Here is a 19,653-nt window from a genome sequence, read left to right on the forward strand (position 1 = left end):
CAGGTCCCGGTCACATATAGACAGGCCGAGGACAGGCCAGGTCCCGGTCACATATAGACAGGCCGAGGACAGGCCAGGTCCCGGTCACATATAGACAGGCCAGGTCCCAGTCACATATAGACAGGCCGAGGACAGGCCAGGTCCCGGTCACATATAGACAGGCCGAGGACAGGCCAGGTCCCGGTCACATATAGACAGGCCGAGGACAGGTCACGTGACAGTCACCTCAGCAGCCATACCGCTCACCTGCATGCTCCTCGTTTCCCCTTCAGCCCACACTACGCTTTCCGGATTATCTGTTATTCCGTTCACACCAGTGACACGCCTCATATGACGCACATCATGTGACCGCGCAGATAGCCGCACCAAGGGAAAGTCCCAAAAAGTAACACGTGACTATTGAATCACGTGATCGGTCTGCAGCAATAATATGTGATGGGTGTTTTGCTGGATGACGCATATTCGATTCGCTTGGATCCCTGGGAAATGTGCAGGGCTGTAGGCTAGGCTGCAGTGTGTGTCCTTCCGCCAGGTTCTCCCTCCACATTATACAGTTTTTTCTGGGGTTTTTTGTCATAAATCTGGTCCGGCCATAAGAGAAAAAGACTGAGGACTCAGGGCAATATTGTCTGTTTTTGCACATCTTGCACTAAAATTAATCTTTACATGAAGATTGTAAGAAGCGTCATTCACCGGCGATCAGAGCAGCATACCCTAATTACTACAACCACTACTTGGTCAAGTCCTTCATAAATACTATATTCCCCAGTGTAAAAAGCTAATACATGATGTACCTCCCCTCACCTGAGTGGCAGTGATGTTAGCACTGGGTATCCTGTGGTTAACGGATGATGTAATGCTACGTGAGCGCTGCAGACAATCAGCAATTTCTTATACTTAAGGGGGCTTTACAAGCCGTGATATCGCTAGCGAGCGTACCCGCCCTGTCGTTTGTGCGTCACAGGCAAATCGCTGCCCGTGGCGCACAATATCGTTAGGAACCGTCACACGTACTTACCTGCCTAGCGACGTCGCTGTGGCCGGCGAACCGCCTCCTTTCTAAGGGGGCGGTTTGTGCGGCGTCACTAAGCGGCCCCCAATAGAAGCGGAGGGGCGGAGATGAGCAGCCGTAACATCCCACCCACCTCCTTCCTTCCTCAATGCCGGCGGCCGCAGGTAAGCTGTAGTTCGTCGTTCCCGAGGTGTCACACGTAGCGATGTGTGCTGGCTCGGGAACGACGAACAACCTGCGACCTCAACAATCAACAATATTTTTAAAAGGAACGACGTGTCAACGATGGATGATTTGGTGAGTATTTTCCATTGTTAACGGTCATTCGTTAGTGTCACACGCAACGGCATCGCTAACTATGCCAGATGTGCGTCACGGAATCCGTGACCCCGGCGATATATCGTTAGATACTTTGTTGCGTGTAACGAAGCCTTTAGACTTGTGACGGACACGTGAGTGCTACAGACAATCAGCAGTTGCTTATATTCAGACCTGGGCTGTGACGGACATGTTAGCGCTGCAGACAATCAGCGGTTGCTTATACTCAGACCTGTGACGGACACGTGAGCGCTGCAGATAATCAGCAGTTGCTTGTACTCAGACCTGTGACGGACACGTAAACGCTGCAGACAATCAGCAGTTGCTTATACTCAGACCTGTGATGGACATGTGAGCTCTGCAGACAATCAGCGGTTGCTGATTGGCTGCTCACATGGTAAAGCTGACACACCCCAGGGCTTTGGCTACTTGGTCCCGGGCTGTATATTGCTGGGATAGTTCACTTGGTGGCCATTCCCTGGTTCCGTGACCCTGGGGGGGTCGCTTAAAAAGGGATTTGTACAAGGGAGAAATAAAAATAAAATGGTTTTCGTGGTGCCACTTGCGGTATGCGGCTATGTGGGGAAAGCCGTCGCTACAAAGTCTATCACTGCTGGGACCGGTGGTATTGGGCAGCTTAGGTGTGATGGCTCTCCGCAAGTAGAGCTAAGTCCCAGGGGAGACTGATGGTGGTTCTGGTTTATAGATGCAGACGTGTAAGAAGAATTCAGACAACACAGGGGCTGCAGCTTAACTTGTGCTTTACTCACTAGTTTGGAGTAGCTGCAACCCGACTGGTGCTGGTCTCTACCAATCCGCTATTCCTTTTGTTCCAGTGCCGGTGTGGTGAACTGGTGAGCTTTTCTTCCATGCATCCGTCTGTAGTTGGTGGGTCCCCGTGGCCTGGAGTGTTTTTGGGTCCCCCTCCTGTTGTCTCCGTGCTAGCCCGTATGGCAGTCAGCTTGAACCTCTCTTGGGTCGGACCTCTGTTTCCGTTCCCAGGTTCCCTCTCTGCTGCTGTGCCCTGGACACTAATGTCGGTAAGGTCCTTGATGGTCCCCTCACCGGGCAGATTGATATCAGGCGAGCCTAAAGCGTCTTCCTGAACTAGGGCTCTGTACCCCATCGGTGCTCGGTCCAGTCAGTACTCTCGCCGTACTCCCGCTGGCAACCGTACTCCCTTTTTACTCAGTAGTCACTTTACACTTTACTGTCAGTACGTCAACTTCTGACTAACTGTCTGTCTTTTCACTAACTATCTATCTGACAAGATGTCCGTCGTCCGTCCACTCCACTGATTAGCCCCGCCTCCTCCCATGTTTCTGACTAGTGGATTGGATGAGTCCCAACCAATAGGTAAGCAACCCTCAGTTCCAACTCTAGCCTGTCATCCAGTCTGCGGAAAAGGGCGTGCATTTGTGTGTGTTGTTATTACCAGCACTGGTCTTCCAGGAATCCGGGGTTAGGCTGGTTTCAGACGTCCGTGTTTCAGGTACACGTGTGACATCAGTTTTTACTACACACGAATATACACGTACCCATGTTATTATTTGTTGTTATTCACACGTCCGTGTTTTCACACGGACCGTGTGACCTCTCATGACCCCGCACGCACACACGCAGGCATGTCCATTTTTTTTGTCCGGCAGCACGAATGTCACACGGATTGCACACTGATGGGATCCATGTGACATCAGTATGACACGTACCAGAGAAAACAGGGGTCTTTTTAATAAAAATATTTTCTATATTTACCTCTCTCCAGCGATGCTGTCTCCGGCTCTGCTGTCTCCCGCTCCTTATCGCCGCTCATTATACTCATTGAATATTCAGTGCCCTGTGGAGCTGGAAGCCGGAGCAATGCTGGGGACTTCAGGGCCAAGGACCGCATCGCTGGGTGAGTATACAGCAGTGTGTGTGTGTGTGTGTGTGTGTGTGTGTTCAGTGTATACATGTATGTACGCTATGTGTGTGTATCTGCTTGGTGTATTATCCATGTGTGTCTGCCATGAGTGTATACATATGTGTGTATATGTGCTCTGTGTGTGTGTGTAGTGAGAACCTGGAAGCCAGATCATCCCGGGGGCAGCATCAGGGACTCATCACAGTTCCCAATGAACTCTGATGAACCCATGAAGCTGTAGCGCGGGTGTCGCAGGGGTCATCAGGATGTCATCAGATTTCATTGGGAACTCCAATGACCTCCTGGATGTCACTGTGCTTGCAGAATACTCACCTGTCCCCGCGATGCTGTCCTCAGCGGTGCTGTATCCAGCGCTGTCCCCGCGATGCTCCGGCTTCCAGGTCCTGAGTGCGGTGAATAATCGATGAATATAATGAGTGGCGGTCAGGAGCGGGAGGCAGCAGAGCCGAAGACAGCAGGTAAATATCGAAAATCTTTTTATTTCACAAACCCGTGTTTTCTCCAGTACCTGTCACACATATGCAAACACGGATGTCACACCTATGACATACGCGTGACACATGTATGACACACGTGTTACCATAACCATGTGTGTGACTGGTACCTGATTAAATACGGACGTCTGAAACCGGCATGAGGCCTCCGTCACACATCCGTGCCTCCGGTCCGTTTTTGCCATTTTTTGCACGTACCGGAGACACGTGCTTACGTTGAATCATTTATTTTCATGTTAAAAGCCGCACGTCAGTAGTTTTGCACAGAGCGTGTGTACGTTCCGTGCATACTTGTGTCCGTTTAGAAAAAGCGCTGACATGTCCGTGTTGCTCCGGGATCACATACTCACGGACCCATTACATCCTATGGGTCCGTGTTGACACGTACGTGATACGGATGATGTCCGTGTGCTATCCGTGCGGTCCGTGTCCGTGTGGCTCAAATCAAGTTTGTTACAAATTTAAATACTTGCAGGTGGCCAAGGTACCCTACAAAATCCAACATAAAAAAACTAAGGCCTCCGTGGATAATGGCATGGTTGTAGTATATATCCAAACACATTGGATATCCAAGTAAAAAGACCAACAGGTTAATTTATTGTGGATAATTATAAGAATGTGCTAATCAAATCCACCTATGTGTCATTATTCCCAACAAATAATCATTAACTTAATTTGATGAAGATGTAATTGATGTAATAGATGTAATGTAATTGGAAAAAATTAATATGCACAAAAAAGCTAAAACTAAAGAAATCTAAGTTTAGAAAAAACTGTCAGGACCCCCCAAAAAGTATGGACATGGCAGGAAAATGCATTGTTTAACTCAAACATATTGCTACAGTGTTTTTTGCTGAAAAAAAATAACAACTAGAAATATTAGCACATAAATAGCATAAGGTGAAATTGGGCAGGTTGCTATCGGCAACAGCTACATTTTTATTAATAATAAACAACACCTCTATTTCTATAATTTTGCACTGTTGTATAAGGGAGGAAACTGGTGTCTTCAGGCATAAAAGTTCAGGTGCTCGTAATCTGTCGCAGATGTCCAATATTATAAGTAGCTTATATTTTTCATGTTTTCCTTTTGTGAACTCTTAATCACCTTGTCCTCACAGCCTTGATCCTATCCAATATGTTCTCCCATATAATTACTATGTTAATAACAGGCGATGTCACATGTGACATCATCTGATACAGGCGGCCATTGTTACCTCACAGCATGATGTCACAATGACTGGGAATCTATAGAAGTTGGTGGACTCAGATGTTCAGATCAAGAGGAGAAGACAAAGAGGGCGGTGGATCCAGGATTGATGATGGTGAAGAAGGGAAGAGGATCCCGGATCAAGGATACAGGTAAATGAGGAACTTTACTGGGTTTTCAATCAGTTAAGCTTGTGCCCACATGTACGCTCAGGCTCTGTTCACACTGGGCATTTTTGCTGCTACTTTTTAGCAGCAAAATCTGATCTCTTGGCAGTAAAAAAAAAAGGTGTGTTGTTGTGCTGAGTTGTTGCCACAGTTTTTATTGGGTTTTTGGTGTGTCATTTGTTTACAGTACATACAAACCAAAAAATGCACTGCTGACTTTCTTTCACTCTCATGGTTTTCAATAGTGGAAAAAAGCCGCAAAAACAAATGCTGAAAGAATAGAATTCTTTAAAAAAACGCAGCATTTTGCCAGTTCAGTAAGGAATAAAAAGTTGGTGTCTGTATGTAAATGAGATTTCTGGAATCTCCTAGGTTTTGCTAATATGGTAAAAAGCAGTTTTTTATTAGCATGTATTTGCATAAAACCAATAAAAAAAAACCCACACCAAGAGCAACCTGTGTGAACATAGTCTTAAGCGGGCTTTACACGCTGCAACATCGCTAATGCGGAGTCGTTGGGGTCACGGAATTTGTGACGCACATCCAGCCGCATTAGCGATGCCGTTGCGTATGACACCGATAAGCGATTTTGCATCGTTGCAAAAACGTGCAAAATCGCTTATCGGCGACATGGGGGTCCATTCTTAAAAATCGTTACTGCAGCAGTAACGAAGTTGTTCCTCGTTCCTGCGGCAGCACACATCGCTCCGTGTGACGCCACAGGAACGAGGAAGCTCCCCTTACCTGCCTCCCGGCCGCTATGCGGAAGGAAGGAGGTGGGCGGGATGTTACATCCCGCTCAGCTCCGCCCCTCCGCTGCTATTGGGCGGCGGTTCAGTGACGCTTCAGTGACGTCGCTGTGACGCCGCACGGACCGCCCCCTTAGAAAGGAGGCGGTTCGCCCGTCACAGTGACGTCGCCGGACAAGTAAGTATGTGTGACGGCTGTTGTGCGACACCGGCAGCGATTTGCCCGTGTCGCGCAACAGATGGGGGCGGGTACCCACACTAGCGATATCGGGACCGATATCGCAGTGTGTAAAGTAGCCTTTATCCTCCAACTCTCCTGATTGTGGCTGTAAAGTACTATATTGCTCAGTCTTTGCTGTTACAATCTGTAGACTTGGGGGATGAAGGGTCTATGTGAGGTCACAAGGCGGAATGTTGGACACAGAGTTCCATGCAGCAAACATGGAGACACCGCATGGAGATGTAAGCACAAAGATGGCGCCTGGGAGGGAGATACCACATGGAGATGTAAGCACAAAGATGGCGCCTGGAAGGGAGACACCACATGGAGATGTGAGCACAAAGATGGCTCCTGGGAGGTCGACACCACATGGAGATGTAAGCACAAAGATGGCGCCTGGGAGGGAGACACCACATGGAGATGTAAGCACAAAGATGGCGCCTGGGAGGGAGACACCACATGGGGATATAAGCACAAAGATGGCGCCTGGGAGGGAGACACCACATAGAGATGTGAGCACAAAGAAGGCGCCTGGAAGGGAGACACCACATGGAGATGTGAGCACAAAGATGGCGCCTGGGAGGGAGACACCACATGGAGATGTGAGCACAAAGATGGCGCCTGGAAGGGAGACACCACATGGAGATGTGAGCACAAAGATGGCTCCTGGGAGGTCGACACCACATGGAGATGTAAGCACAAAGATGGCGCCTGGGAGGGAGACACCACATGGAGATGTAAGCACAAAGATGGCGCCTGGGAGGGAGACACCACATGGGGATATAAGCACAAAGATGGCGCCTGGGAGGGAGACACCACATGGGGATATAAGCACAAAGATGGCGCCTGGGAGGGAGACACCACATGGAGATGTGAGCACAAAGAAGGCGCCTGGAAGGGAGACACCACATGGAGATGTGAGCACAAAGATGGCGCCTGGGAGGGAGACACCACATGGAGATGTGAGCACAAAGATGGCGTCTGGAAGGGAGACACCACATGGAGATGTGAGCACAAAGATGGCTCCTGGGAGGTCGACACCACATGGAGATGTAAGCACAAAGATGGCGCCTGGGAGGGAGACACCACATGGAGATGTAAGCACAAAGATGGCGCCTGGGAGGGAGACACCACATGGGGATATAAGCACAAAGATGGCGCCTGGGAGGGAGACACCATAGTGGGGACTTCAGTCAGTGACTCTACAAGTGGTAACTGTGGTTGGCGCAGATTGTTGGTGATTCTGTTAATTAATTTCAGATTTTATGGGAGAAGAAATTCTCATTATTCCATCATATGGAAGAGGGTTTTGTAATCATACATTCGGGAACATACTATATATAGGACCCTTTGCTTCATTTTATGTATTTTGTTTTCAAATTGCAACATTTCATTGTTGTAAATACTTAAGCGATATTTTTCAAAGTTTTAAGCCATTTATTACACCATTTTTAAACATCTATTCCAAAACTTAAAAATAAAAGTCGGGACATAGGTAACTTTTCTGATAGGAAATATGACATTTTTAATACTGCACTTCTACATAAAGGTAACACATAATGTAGACAGGTAAGAACTGTCCTAAAAATACATCAAATACGTTTCTGTTGCAACCATTTTTAACAAGATTAAAAAATACCAGTTTTCTAAAAAATATTTTTTTTCTTGACTTGAAAAATGTGACACATTAATGTCATGTAACATTGGGAAGTGCATTACCATGCTTGATAACCTGCACTGGCAGAATTTGCTCCACATTTATCATTAAGGTGCAAACTTGAAAAAATATGTATTGGCAGATATTGAAGTAAGTGATACAGAAAAATGTGGAGCAAATGACGCCATTTTTAATCACTGAGACCATTACATTCTGGAATGTTGTAACGTATGCATTGTAATATGTCATTATAATCTGAAAAATTGGTAGGTGGGGGATTGTTGTACATTATTTGTTCTCACATATGTGCACATATGGGGCATCTAGTCTAGTGATGAGTGAGCATGCTTGTAACTACTCGGTACTCGCACGAGTATCGCTGTACTCGGGCTGCTCGGCGGGGACCGAGTAATCTCGCGATACTCGTGCTGTACTCGTGGTCTTCATCCCTGCATGTTGGCGCTCTTTTGAGAGCCAGCCCTCATGCAGGGATTGGCTGGCAGACCACTGCAATGCCACAGCCCTGTTAGTTGTGGAATTGCAGTGATTGGCCGGCCTGCACAGCGTGACCGAGCCTTTATACCGGCCGGCGCGCTGTGCTCTGCTCACAGCTATCCAGACAGTGAGTGCAGGGAGAGTGTCGCTGATTCAGGGAAAGCTTTGCGGCCCTTTATAGTTAGTTCCGGAGCAGGGCTGCAAACAGTGTGACCAGAAGTCCTTCTCAGGACTATTCTAGTTGTATACAGGCAGGCAGGGTATAGCCAGGTCGGAGTACAGTAGCAGAGTCCTTCTCAGGACTATTGTTGCTATATACAGGCAGGGTATAGCCAGGTCGGAATACAGGCTAGTGACCAGAAGAGTCCTTGTCAGGACTATTGTAGCAGTATACAGGCAGGCAGGCAGGCAGGGTATATAGCCATTCCTAGTGGTGACCGTATACCAGCCTTCATCATATCTGGGGCTGGTGTACACAGTCTAAAACAGTCCAGATAGTGTCAGACTTCTCAGTAATTGTCGCTCCTAAAAACCAGTTAGGTTCTTATTGCGTCCGTGCTTGCATTTAAAAACAGCACGTGTGTGTCTGTCGGTGGCAGCGTACAGGTGCACGTTTTGCACAAACTATTATATAACGCACAAGTCTACTGTATAATACACGTCAGTCAGCAGTGTCTGATAGTGTCAGACTTCTCAGTAATTGTCGCTCCTAAAAACCAGTTAGGTTCTTATTGCGTCCGTGCTTGCATTTAAAAACCGCACGTGTGTGCCTGTTGGTGGCAGCGTACAGGTGCACTTGTGTGCGTTTTTCACAAACTATTATATAACGCACAAGTCTAGTGTATAATACACGTCAGTCAGCAGTGTCTGATAGTGTCAGACTTCTCAGTAATTGTCGCTCCTAAAAACCAGTTAGGTTCTTATTGCGTCCGTGCTTGCATTTAAAAACAGCACGTGTGTGTCTGTCGGTGGCAGCGTACAGGTGCACGTTTTGCACAAACTATTATATAACGCACAAGTCTACTGTATAATACACGTCAGTCAGCAGTGTCTGATAGTGTCAGACTTCTCAGTAATTGTCGCTCCTAAAAACCAGTTAGGTTCTTATTGCGTCCGTGCTTGCATTTAAAAACCGCACGTGTGTGCCTGTTGGTGGCAGCGTACAGGTGCACTTGTGTGCGTTTTTCACAAACTATTATATAACGCACAAGTCTAGTGTATAATACACGTCAGTCAGCAGTGTCTGATAGTGTCAGACTTCTCAGTAATTGTCGCTCCTAAAAACCAGTTAGGTTCTTATTGCGTCCGTGCTTGCATTTAAAAACAGCACGTGTGTGTCTGTCGGTGGCAGCGTACAGGTGCACGTTTTGCACAAACTATTATATAACGCACAAGTCTACTGTATAATACACGTCAGTCAGCAGTGTCTGATAGTGTCAGACTTCTCAGTAATTGTCGCTCCTAAAAACCAGTTAGGTTCTTATTGCGTCCGTGCTTGCATTTAAAAACAGCACGTGTGTGCCTGTCGGTGGCAGCGTACAGGTGCACGTTTTGCACAAACTATTATATAACGCACAAGTCTAGTGTATAATACACGTCAGTCAGCAGTGTCTGATAGTGTCAGACTTCTCAGTAATTGTCGCTCCTAAAAACCAGTTAGGTTCTTATTGCGTCCGTGCTTGCATTTAAAAACCGCACGTGTGTGTCTGTCGGTGGCAGCGTACAGGTGCACGTTTTGCACAAACTATTATATAACGCACAAGTCTAGTGTATAATACACGTCAGTCAGCAGTGTCTGATAGTGTCAGACTTCTCAGTAATTGTCGCTCCTAAAAACCAGTTAGGTTCTTATTGCGTCCGTGCTTGCATTTAAAAACAGCACGTGTGTGGCAGTCGTTGGCAGCGTCAGGCTCCATATTGTCCCTGGATAGAGACGTGCATGATGGCCTGTAAACATGAAGTGCCCATTGTAAGGAAGTGGGTCTATTGTAGTATAGCCCTTAGGCAGGGCAGCCAAAAATTTGGAGGCTCCACATTGTCCCTGGATAGAGATGTGCATGAGGGCCTCAAAACATTGTTCCCATTGCAAAGGAGCGGGTCTCCTGTCGTTGTAATGCCCATTCAGAAAGAATGGGCGAAAAAATTTACCACTGGGGGTATACCTGAAACAACGGCTTAACTATTGTAACGGTCACCATGATGGCGCATGAGGAGAAGGAGGAGCAGTCCAGCGATTAGCCAAAGTCCAGAAGTGTGTTACCATGGGTGAGTGGAGGTACATGGCAAATTCCCGTTACAAACTTTAAATTCCGCTGTCATTTGCTGGTGGTGTGTGGTGAAGTCTGGCCAAATCCAACCCTTGTTCATCTTGATCAGAGTCAGCCTGTTAGCATTTACAGTTGACAGGCGGGTGCGTTTATCTGTAATGATTCCACCTGCGGCACTAAAAACACGCTCTGACAAAACGCTAGCGGCAGGGCAGGCCAGGACTTCCAAGGCGTAGAGAGCCAATTCATGCCACGTGTCCAGCTTGGATACACATTAATTGTAAGGCACAGAGGAATGTCGGAGTACAGTTGTTTGATCTGCAAGGTACTCCTTGAGCATCTGGCCAAACTTAGGATTTCTTGTGGCACTACCCCTCACCTCAGGGGCTGTGGTATGTGAGGGGCTGAGAAAACTGTCCCACATCTTAAAGACTGTTCCCCTACCTCTGGCGGATTGGACTTGTGCCCCTCTCGGCTGTACGCCTTGGTTGTCCACTGATTCCTGACCTATGCCGCTAGCGTTTTGTGAGGGGAATGCTTTGCCTACTTCCGTGACTATGGCCTTCTGGAACTGCTGCATTTTGCCTGACCTCTCCGCCTCGGGAATAAGAGACATAAAGTTCTCCTTTTAGCGTGGGTCTAACAGTGTTACCAACCAGTAATGATTGTCGGCCAAGATGTTCTTAACGCGAGGGTCACGAGACAGGCAGCTTACCATAAAGTCAGCCATGTGTGCCAGACTCTTAACAGCCATCACTTCAGTATCCTGACCAACACGATGACTGAACATGCTGTCCTCCTCCTCCTCCTCCTCATCATCTACCCTGTCCTCTGGCCAGCCACGCTGAACCGAGGATATGACTGCATGTCATATCCTCAATTTGGCCAGAGAGTTGCTCCATGTCTTCATCCTCCTCCTCGTCATAGTCCTCCACTGCACGTTGTGATGAGACGAGGCTGGGCTGTGTGTTATCACCCACACCCACTACTGTTTGTTGCTCAAACTCATCGCGCTCCGCCTGAAATGCATCATGGTTGTTTTTTGAGCAGAGACCATTTTAGAAGGCAGAGAAGCGGTATGGTGACGCTAATAATGTCGTCATCGCCGCTCACCATCTTGGTGGAGTCCTCAAAGTTTTGGCGGATGGTGCATAGGTCGGACATCCATCTCCACTCCTCAGGTGTTATGTGTGGAGTTTGACCCATTTCCCGACGGCTTAGGTGATGCAGGTACTCAACAACTGCCCTCTTCTGCTCACATATCCTGACCAACTTGTGCAGAGTTGAATTCCAACGCGTGGGGACATCACACACCAGTCTGTGTGCCGGAAGATGCAAACGGCGTCTTAAGCCGGCAAGACCGGCTGAAGCAGTAGGTGACTTTCGAAAATGTGCAGACAGGCGGCGAACTTTTACCAGCAGATCAGACAGCTCTGAGTATGACTTTAGAAACCGCTGAACCACGAGGTTGAGCACATGGGCCACGCATGGAACATGTGTCAGCTGGCCTTGCCTCAAAGCCGCCACCAGGTTCCGGCCATTGTCACACACGACCTTTCCTGGCTTTAGGTTCAGAGTTGTGAGCTAGTGATCTGCCTGCTGTTTCAGAGCTGTCCACACCTCTTCTGCATTGTGGGGTTTGTCACCTATGCAGATTAGCTTCAGCACTGCCTGTTGCCGCTTCGCCGAGGCAGTGCTGCAGTGCTTCTGTGTCGCCCTGGACAAGCCAGGGGCCACAGAGCACAACACTTAAACACCCCACACTCCCTGCAGGCATATCATAGTCAAAACACAAAATCCTTGTTGCCTTCCCCAGGGGCTGTTGTCCACAACAGGGTGTGGAGCCAGGCGGTTGGTCTCCACCCACCGAGGAGGAGGGAAAACACAGGCAGTGAGAGTTAAGCTAAGGAAGTGGAAGGAGGAAAGTAGTAGAGAGGAGAAAAGTGACAGCAAAGAGCCTGAAGTTGGTCCGGGTGTGTGGCCCGGACAGGACAGCAAGGTTGGCAGGATGTGGTGACCGTCTGCAGTGGAGGCCGATTGGAGTCTGCCGTAAGGACCGTGGACGGGTGGTGACCCGGCCGTACCGGACCGGTATACAAAGAGAAGCCAGCACCATTGGCAGAGGACTTTCGGATCCCGGCAAGGCTTGGTGTCGCCGTGAATTTGCCAAATCCGTTAGTGAAGGGGACCTCAGGGTTTCCAAACAGCCAAGTCCAGATAGAAGGCAACCGTCCAACCGTGAAGGGGAGACACCGCCACCCCCAAGGGCAACCGTCTCCCAGGGCCAGCGCCTGTGGGCAAAAGGGGCTCCTCCGGCCCATATCCAGGTCGGGGAGCGGGTTACCGTTGGGAAACCATCACTACCAACACTTAACTTAGGTGCAGGGAGAGACAGTCATCACTAACCTGCAGGGAGGAACAACCGCAGCCGTCCGAGGGACCCATCCATCCAGCCACTTGTTTTACCGTGAACTGTGTCATCATCATTGGGCTGAGTGAGTACCTCCGTGCCGTGCGGCACAGCGCTGCCCCTGCGACCCTGCACCTCATCAGGCCCCGCAACCCGCCTGTCATCCATCTCTACCCCATCACCAGGCCCCGGGACAACCAACCCCCCTACCCACGGAGGGGAGAAATAACAACAAAGCTGCTCGCTGTCACAGGCTCCCGGGATCCCCGTCCAGAGCAGCGGTGGTGTCCACACAATCACCACAACCATGGGTGGCGTCACGGACAATATCCCCAAAACCCAAACCCCCCCTTTTCACTCACGGGCGAGTAGCGCCGCTCGAGTCCCCGGGATCCGGCCATCGCTCGAGCCAACGAGCAGCAGCAGCCGTAGAGCAGCGTCAGCCGGACCCGAGCAGTGGGAGAGCGCACCGTCCCCTCCTCCGCCCGCGACACTTCCAGCTTGGGACTGGTGTGGAGGGTAAAGTGGATCAGGATGCGCAGGAGGAGGAGGAGGCTGAGGAGCATGACATTCCGGAGCTGTAGAGTGTGTGTGAAACCCTGACTGAGGTAGGGCCTGCAAAACTTGGTGTGTGAAGGACGTGTTCCGTCCCTCGCTCAGACTGGGTCCCAGCTTGCACAATATTAACCCAGTGTGACGTCAACGAGATGTAGCGGCCTTGCCCACATGCACTTGTCCACGTGTCTGTGGTTAGGTGGACTTTGGCTGAAACAGCGTTGTTCAGGGCACGTGTGATGTTTTGTGACACGTGGTTATGCAATGCGGGGACGGCACACCGGGAGAAATAGTGGCGGCTGTGGACCGAGTAACGTGGGACAGCTGCCACCATCAGGTCGTGGAATGCTTCTGTCTCAACCAGCCTAAAAGGCAACATTTCCAGCGCAAGCAGTCGCGAAAAGTTAGCATTTAGAAGTGTGGCATGTGGGGCGTTGGCAGTGTATTTGCACCTGCGTTCAAAGGTTTGCTGAATGGATAACTGAACGCTGCGCTGGGACAAGGACGTGCTTGATGATGGTGTTATTTCTGCGTGGGTAACTGCAGGTGCATGGCCGGAGGAGGCTTGTTCGCAGGCAGCATGGACAGGGGATTGGCTCGCATGCACAACCAGCGAAGACGTAGCAGTGACATCAGCAAGCACTGCTCCTCGACTCTGTTGTACTTCCCACAAAGTCGGGTGCTTGGCTGACATGTGCCTGATCATGCTGGTGGTGGTCAGGCTGCTAGTTTTGGTACCCCTGCTGATGCTGGCATGGCAGGTGTTGCAAATGGCCTTTTTAGAATCATCTGGAGCCAACTTAAAAAACTGCCAGTGTCAGAGTTCCGGGTTTTCCAGTTTTCTTTTGAAAGAGCTTGCCCTTTGTTAACATGGAGTTTTCTGTTCTGTTGCCCTACTTCCTGTCCATCTGTTTAAAAGCCGCCCCTAAAGCTTAGTCCAGTGCCTGAGTATACTGCTTCCTGTGTGCTCCTGCCCTGCTGCTTTTGGTTCCTGATTGTTATTCGGATCCTCTTGGAAAACAACCGACACCGACTCTGGACTTCATCTGGTATCATCTAGCTGTGCCCGGACTCCGTTTGCCGTCTTTGGTCGGCACTTCTGCCCAGTTCCTTCCGTTTAATACCACTCTGGACTCACATCACGTACGGACATTTTTGGACTTACCTATTGCCCTTTTGTGTCCCGGCTGCTGCGCATTTAGGGCTTCTGGGGTGATTGCCAGACAGTCCCTGTATAGGGGTTCGCTCTTGGTGGTCTCCCTGGGGGAGTCCGGTGCGCGGTCCCGGGAATTCCCTTTCACTCCGTCCCTGGAAGGTATTTCCTGTATTTATGTTCTACTGTGTTTTTGTTCCGTTTATGTACATATTTGCTGGTTGCATATTATAAACGTCTTGCACCAAGAACTCGTCTCTGGTTGTCATTGCCCTAACGCAATCGAAATCCTCAATACATACAATAGTATTACAGCCAGACTCGGGAAGACCTAACATTTGTACAGGCACCTTGTGTCGTTTTGTTCCGGGGAACAGTTGCCTGACGTCTGCCTGGGGCCACCACTCTGCTTCTTACTGCCTGTTGGGATGCTACGCCTCCCTCCCCCTGTGCACTGCTGTCCTCGCTCTGCATATCCTCCTGCCAGGTTGGGTCAGTTACTGGATCATCCACCACGTCGTCTTCCTCTTCCGCACCCTGCTCCTCCTCCTGACTTCCTGACAATTGTGTCTCATCATCGTCCACCCCTTGTTGAGACACGTTGCCAACTTCGTGAGAACGTGGCTGCTCAAATATTTGGGCATCTGTACATACAATCTCGTCATGGCCCACTTCAACAGGAGCTGGCGAGAGGCCAGAATTTGTGAATGGAAACGTGAACGAACAGCTCTTCCGAGTGTCCAAGTGTGGGATCAGTAATGTCCGTGGACGTGTACTCGGCCTGGTGGTAGGAAGGAGGATCAGGTTCTGAAATGTGCGGTGCAGTATCACGGCTACTGACACTTGACCGTGTGGAAGACAGAGTGTTTGTGGTGGTGCCAATCTGACTGGAAGCATTATCCGCTATCCAACTAACAACCTGTTGACACTGGTCTTGGTTCAAGAGTGGTGTACTGCTGCGGTCCCCAAGAATTTGGGACAGGACGTGCGAGCGACTAGATGTGGCCCTTTGTTGTGGCGAAATTAGAGCTTGCACACAACCTCGGTCTCTGCCTGCACCACCATCACGTCCACTTCCTTGTTCGTTGACAACGCCCTTGCGCATTTTGCAATGCTGTGCTGATGTGTATTCACTAGACTTGTGCGTTATATCCAAGTTTTTGCAAAACTCACACAAATGCAGCGGAAAGCTGCCACCAACAGGCACACACGTGCGGTTTTTAAATGCAAGCACGGAGGCACTAAGAACCTAACAGGTCTCTATCCAGGGACAACGTGGAGCCTCCCAATTTTTGGCTGCCCTGCCTAAGGGCTATACTACAATAGACCCACTTCCTTCCAATGGGCACTTCAGGTTTACAGGCCCTCATGCACGTCTCTATCCAGGGACAACGTGGAGCCTCCCAATTTTTGGCTGCCCTGCCTAAGGGCTATACTACAATAGACCCACTTCCTTCCAATGGGCACTTCAGGTTTACAGGCCCTCATGCACGTCTCTATCCAGGGACAACGTGGAGCCTCCCAATTTTTGGCTGCCTTGCCTAAGGGCTATACTACAATAGACCCACTTCCTTCCAATGGGCACTTCAGGTTTACAGGCCCTCATGCACGTCTCTATCCAGGGACAATGTGGAGCCTCCCAATTTTTGGCTGCCCTGCCTAAGGGCTATACTATAATACACCCACTTCCTGACAATGGGCACTTCAGGTTTACAGGCCCTCATGCACGTCTCTATCCAGGGACAACGTGGAGCCTCCCAATTTTTGGCTGCCCTGCCTAAGGGCTATACTACAATAGACCCACTTCCTTCCAATGGGCACTTCAGGTTTACAGGCCCTCATGCACGTCTCTATCCAGGGACAACGTGGAGCCTCCCAATTTTTGGCTGCCCTGCCTAAGGGCTATACTACAATAGACCCACTTCCTTCCAATGGGCACTTCAGGTTTACAGGCCCTCATGCACGTCTGTATGCAGGGGCATTGGTGAACCTCACAATTTTGGACTGCCCTGGCAAAGGAAAATACTACAAAGACTCACTTCCTCAAAATGGGCACATTAGACTCAAGAGGCCTTCATGTACGTCTCTTCTCAGGGACATCGGAGTGCCACACAATGTTTTCACGTAAAATCTTTCATGTATTAATCTCAAAAAGTAACATACACCAGCTCTATCTCACTATTGGGTATGTGCCCTTAACATTTCCGCCATGAAAAATCATTTTGGGGTCATTTTGGAAGGTTTTCTGGTGAGTCCGTAAAAATGGCGTAAAACGCGGACAAAATTGTTCACAGCTGTGACTTTTCAGTGATAAATGCTTCAAGGGGTCTTCCCCATGCTGTTGCCATGTCATTTGAGCACTCTTCTGAGACTTTTGTGACATTTTTAGGGTTTCTCCATGCTGCCGGGGGGTCATTTCACAAAAATACTCGGGTCTCCCATAGGATAACATTGGGCTCGTTGCTCGGCCCGAGTACACGAGTATCTTGGGATGCTCGGCCCGAGCTTCGAGCACCCGAGCTTTTTAGTACTCGCTCATCACTAATCTAGTCACAATCTAATTTAAGGACCTCAGATCACATATAAACACAACCAATTGAAGTCCATCTTCCATTTTTACATTAGTCTTCAGATTTCTAGGCCTTTCCCTGACACTTATTTTTTTTTCTTTCTAGGGAGTATATCTGGATCCAGAAAGCAAGACTGAAGAATTTAGAAAGGGCAATGATATTGATTAGTGTAAGGGTGCCTTTACACGCTGCGACATCGCTAACCGATGCTAGCGATGGCGAGCTTGATAGCACCCGCCCCTATCGTTATGCCAATATTTGGTGATCGCTGCCGCAGCGAACATTATTGCTACGGCAGCGTCACACGCACTTACCTGGTCGGCGGCGGCGCTGTGACTGCCGAACAATCCCTCCCTCAAGGGGGAGGGTCGTTCGGCATCACAGCGACGTCACCGTGACGTCACTAAGCGGACGGCCAATCAAAGCGGAGGGCGCGGAGATGTGTGGGACGAACATCCCGCCCACTTTCTTCCTTCCTCATTGCTGGCGTGTGGCAGGTAAGGAGAGGTTCCTCGTTCCTGCGGCGTCACACGTAGCAATGTGTTCTGCCGCAGGGACGAGGAACAACTTCGCCCAAGCAACAGAAGCGATAATTGGGAGCGGACCCCCATGTCAACGAGGAGCGATTTTGGACGTTTTTTCAACGATCCAAAATCGCTCCTAGGAGTCACAAACAATGAGATCGCTATAGCGGCTGGATGTGCATCACAAAATCCGTGACCCCAACGAGATCGCTACAGCGATCTCGTAGCGTGTAAAGCCTGCTTTAGATTATAGGACTATCGGTATATTATATTGGGTGCCTTATGTGTCATCACACACTGATTATACAGAACAAAATCTGGACTCTGTTTTATGGCATTCTGCTACAGCCATTTCTTTGTATTCCTGTACAGAAAGTTGGCATGTGAGATGGCACCACCTGTATACATAATCCCTATCCATCTGCTTGTTTTGCAGTATGTTGAATCTTGGTATCTGGGCATTGCATCTATAGAACCTGGACTTAGTTTGGTTTACATACAAGTTGATGGTGTCTATTTTCTCTTAACATTTGGTGGGATGCAGGTCTGGAGAGCTGTTGTCATTCTATTAGATAGATAATGAATGAATGTATTATAGAAATGTCTAATATCATGTTCCCTATTTTGTTATTATGTCACATCCTGGTCTCCATCTTGGACATCATAACAAACCGACACTTTTTTTTGTTTAATTTCACATTGGAACTATAGGAAAAATGACACTACAGCTACAGAGGTGACCGTCTGATGGCTCAGCTCGACTACCCATCTCTCCTGAAGACCCTTTCAGCTTTTTGAGGGTTGGGTGGAGGACATCATCTCTGAAAATAGGGTCCCACAGCTGCACCCCAACAGATTGAAGAGTCAATGCCCTAAAGCCACAGGGGGGTGTGTAGTCACTCACTACATCACTTAGGATGATTTCATTCTTCAGGGATTACACAGGAGTGGTCCTTGTGGTGGGGTGACATATAAAATGTGTCCTAGTCTGGGGCAATAGCGAATGCTATTTCTGGTCTTCAAACAACAGGCCTAAACGCGTCTTATACTGCCACTGGCCTAATTCCATTTCTTCAGTTGAGAGTTTATGAATGCTACATAAGGGATCTGATATGATATAACCTTCCTGTATTTCAGTTAGTTAGTTGTAGTATAGCCTTGGTCTAGGGTTCTTGAACTGATCGCCTTTTCTCGGGGTCAAGAAGGAATTTTTTCCCTGTGGCACAAATTGGCTGAACGTGTCCAGGTTTTTTGCCTTCTTCTGGATCAATGGCTTTAGGTATAGGTAGAGATTGTATTTAATAAAGTGTTCAAAAATGAATGATCTATCTCCTCATTTCTTTATATTATATAACAGTTATGTGTATACATTGTATCAATTTTAGGACTTCTGACTGCTGCAATACATCAAACTGAAATACAAGGGTAGTAGCTATGTCTGATGGATAGGTGGCCATGTATGTACAAGTAGTTCAGCTTCTTCTGTACCTTCCATAGCTGCAAATAGAGAGTAAATTGGACAAGAGTGGCCACCTATTCTCTACCTGATTGGTTTGGTGGTAATCCTAAATATGGGAACTTCCATTACTTAGACATTTATTTTATACTCGTAGATAGCCCGTTCCAGTACAGTGACTGTAGTATATAATGCATTCACTTGAGGACAGAGTTCGTGTCCCAGGACATCAATTGCAATATATATATATATATATATATATATATATATATATCTGTTATTATGAACACAATCTACAGTATATATAATATACAAAAACATGAAAGCCAGCACTAAATGTGCACTACAGCACTAAAAATTCCAAACTGTACTTATTATTCAAATTTTAGATTTTTGGCAAAAAATTGCAATTTCTTGAGCTACCCCGCCACGTCACGGCAAATATGTTTGGGGCAGTCCTACTTTAAAATAT

General features: G+C 48.5%; 1 protein-coding gene and 1 long non-coding RNA gene across 2 annotated transcripts in view; one reads left to right on the forward strand and one right to left on the reverse strand.

Annotated features, from left to right (window-relative positions):
* OPTN (optineurin) overlaps positions 1 to 382 on the reverse strand; it is an 83,461-nt gene extending 83,079 nt beyond the window's left edge. Inside the window, exon 1 of the mRNA XM_075345268.1 lies at positions 247 to 382. The gene's annotated coding sequence lies outside the window, so the exon portion shown is untranslated. The remainder of the gene's footprint in view (positions 1 to 246) is intronic.
* Positions 383 to 4,966: 4,584 nt separating this feature from the next.
* LOC142301565 (uncharacterized) lies at positions 4,967 to 19,046 on the forward strand. The gene is made up of 2 exons (XR_012752832.1): positions 4,967 to 5,110; positions 17,307 to 19,046. It is a non-coding gene; the product is annotated as an uncharacterized LOC142301565 (long non-coding RNA).
* Positions 19,047 to 19,653: the final 607 nt, after the last annotated feature.

Source organism: Anomaloglossus baeobatrachus, chromosome 4 (genome assembly GCF_048569485.1).
Source record: "Anomaloglossus baeobatrachus isolate aAnoBae1 chromosome 4, aAnoBae1.hap1, whole genome shotgun sequence".
Classification (NCBI taxonomy): Eukaryota; Metazoa; Chordata; class Amphibia; order Anura; family Aromobatidae; genus Anomaloglossus; species Anomaloglossus baeobatrachus.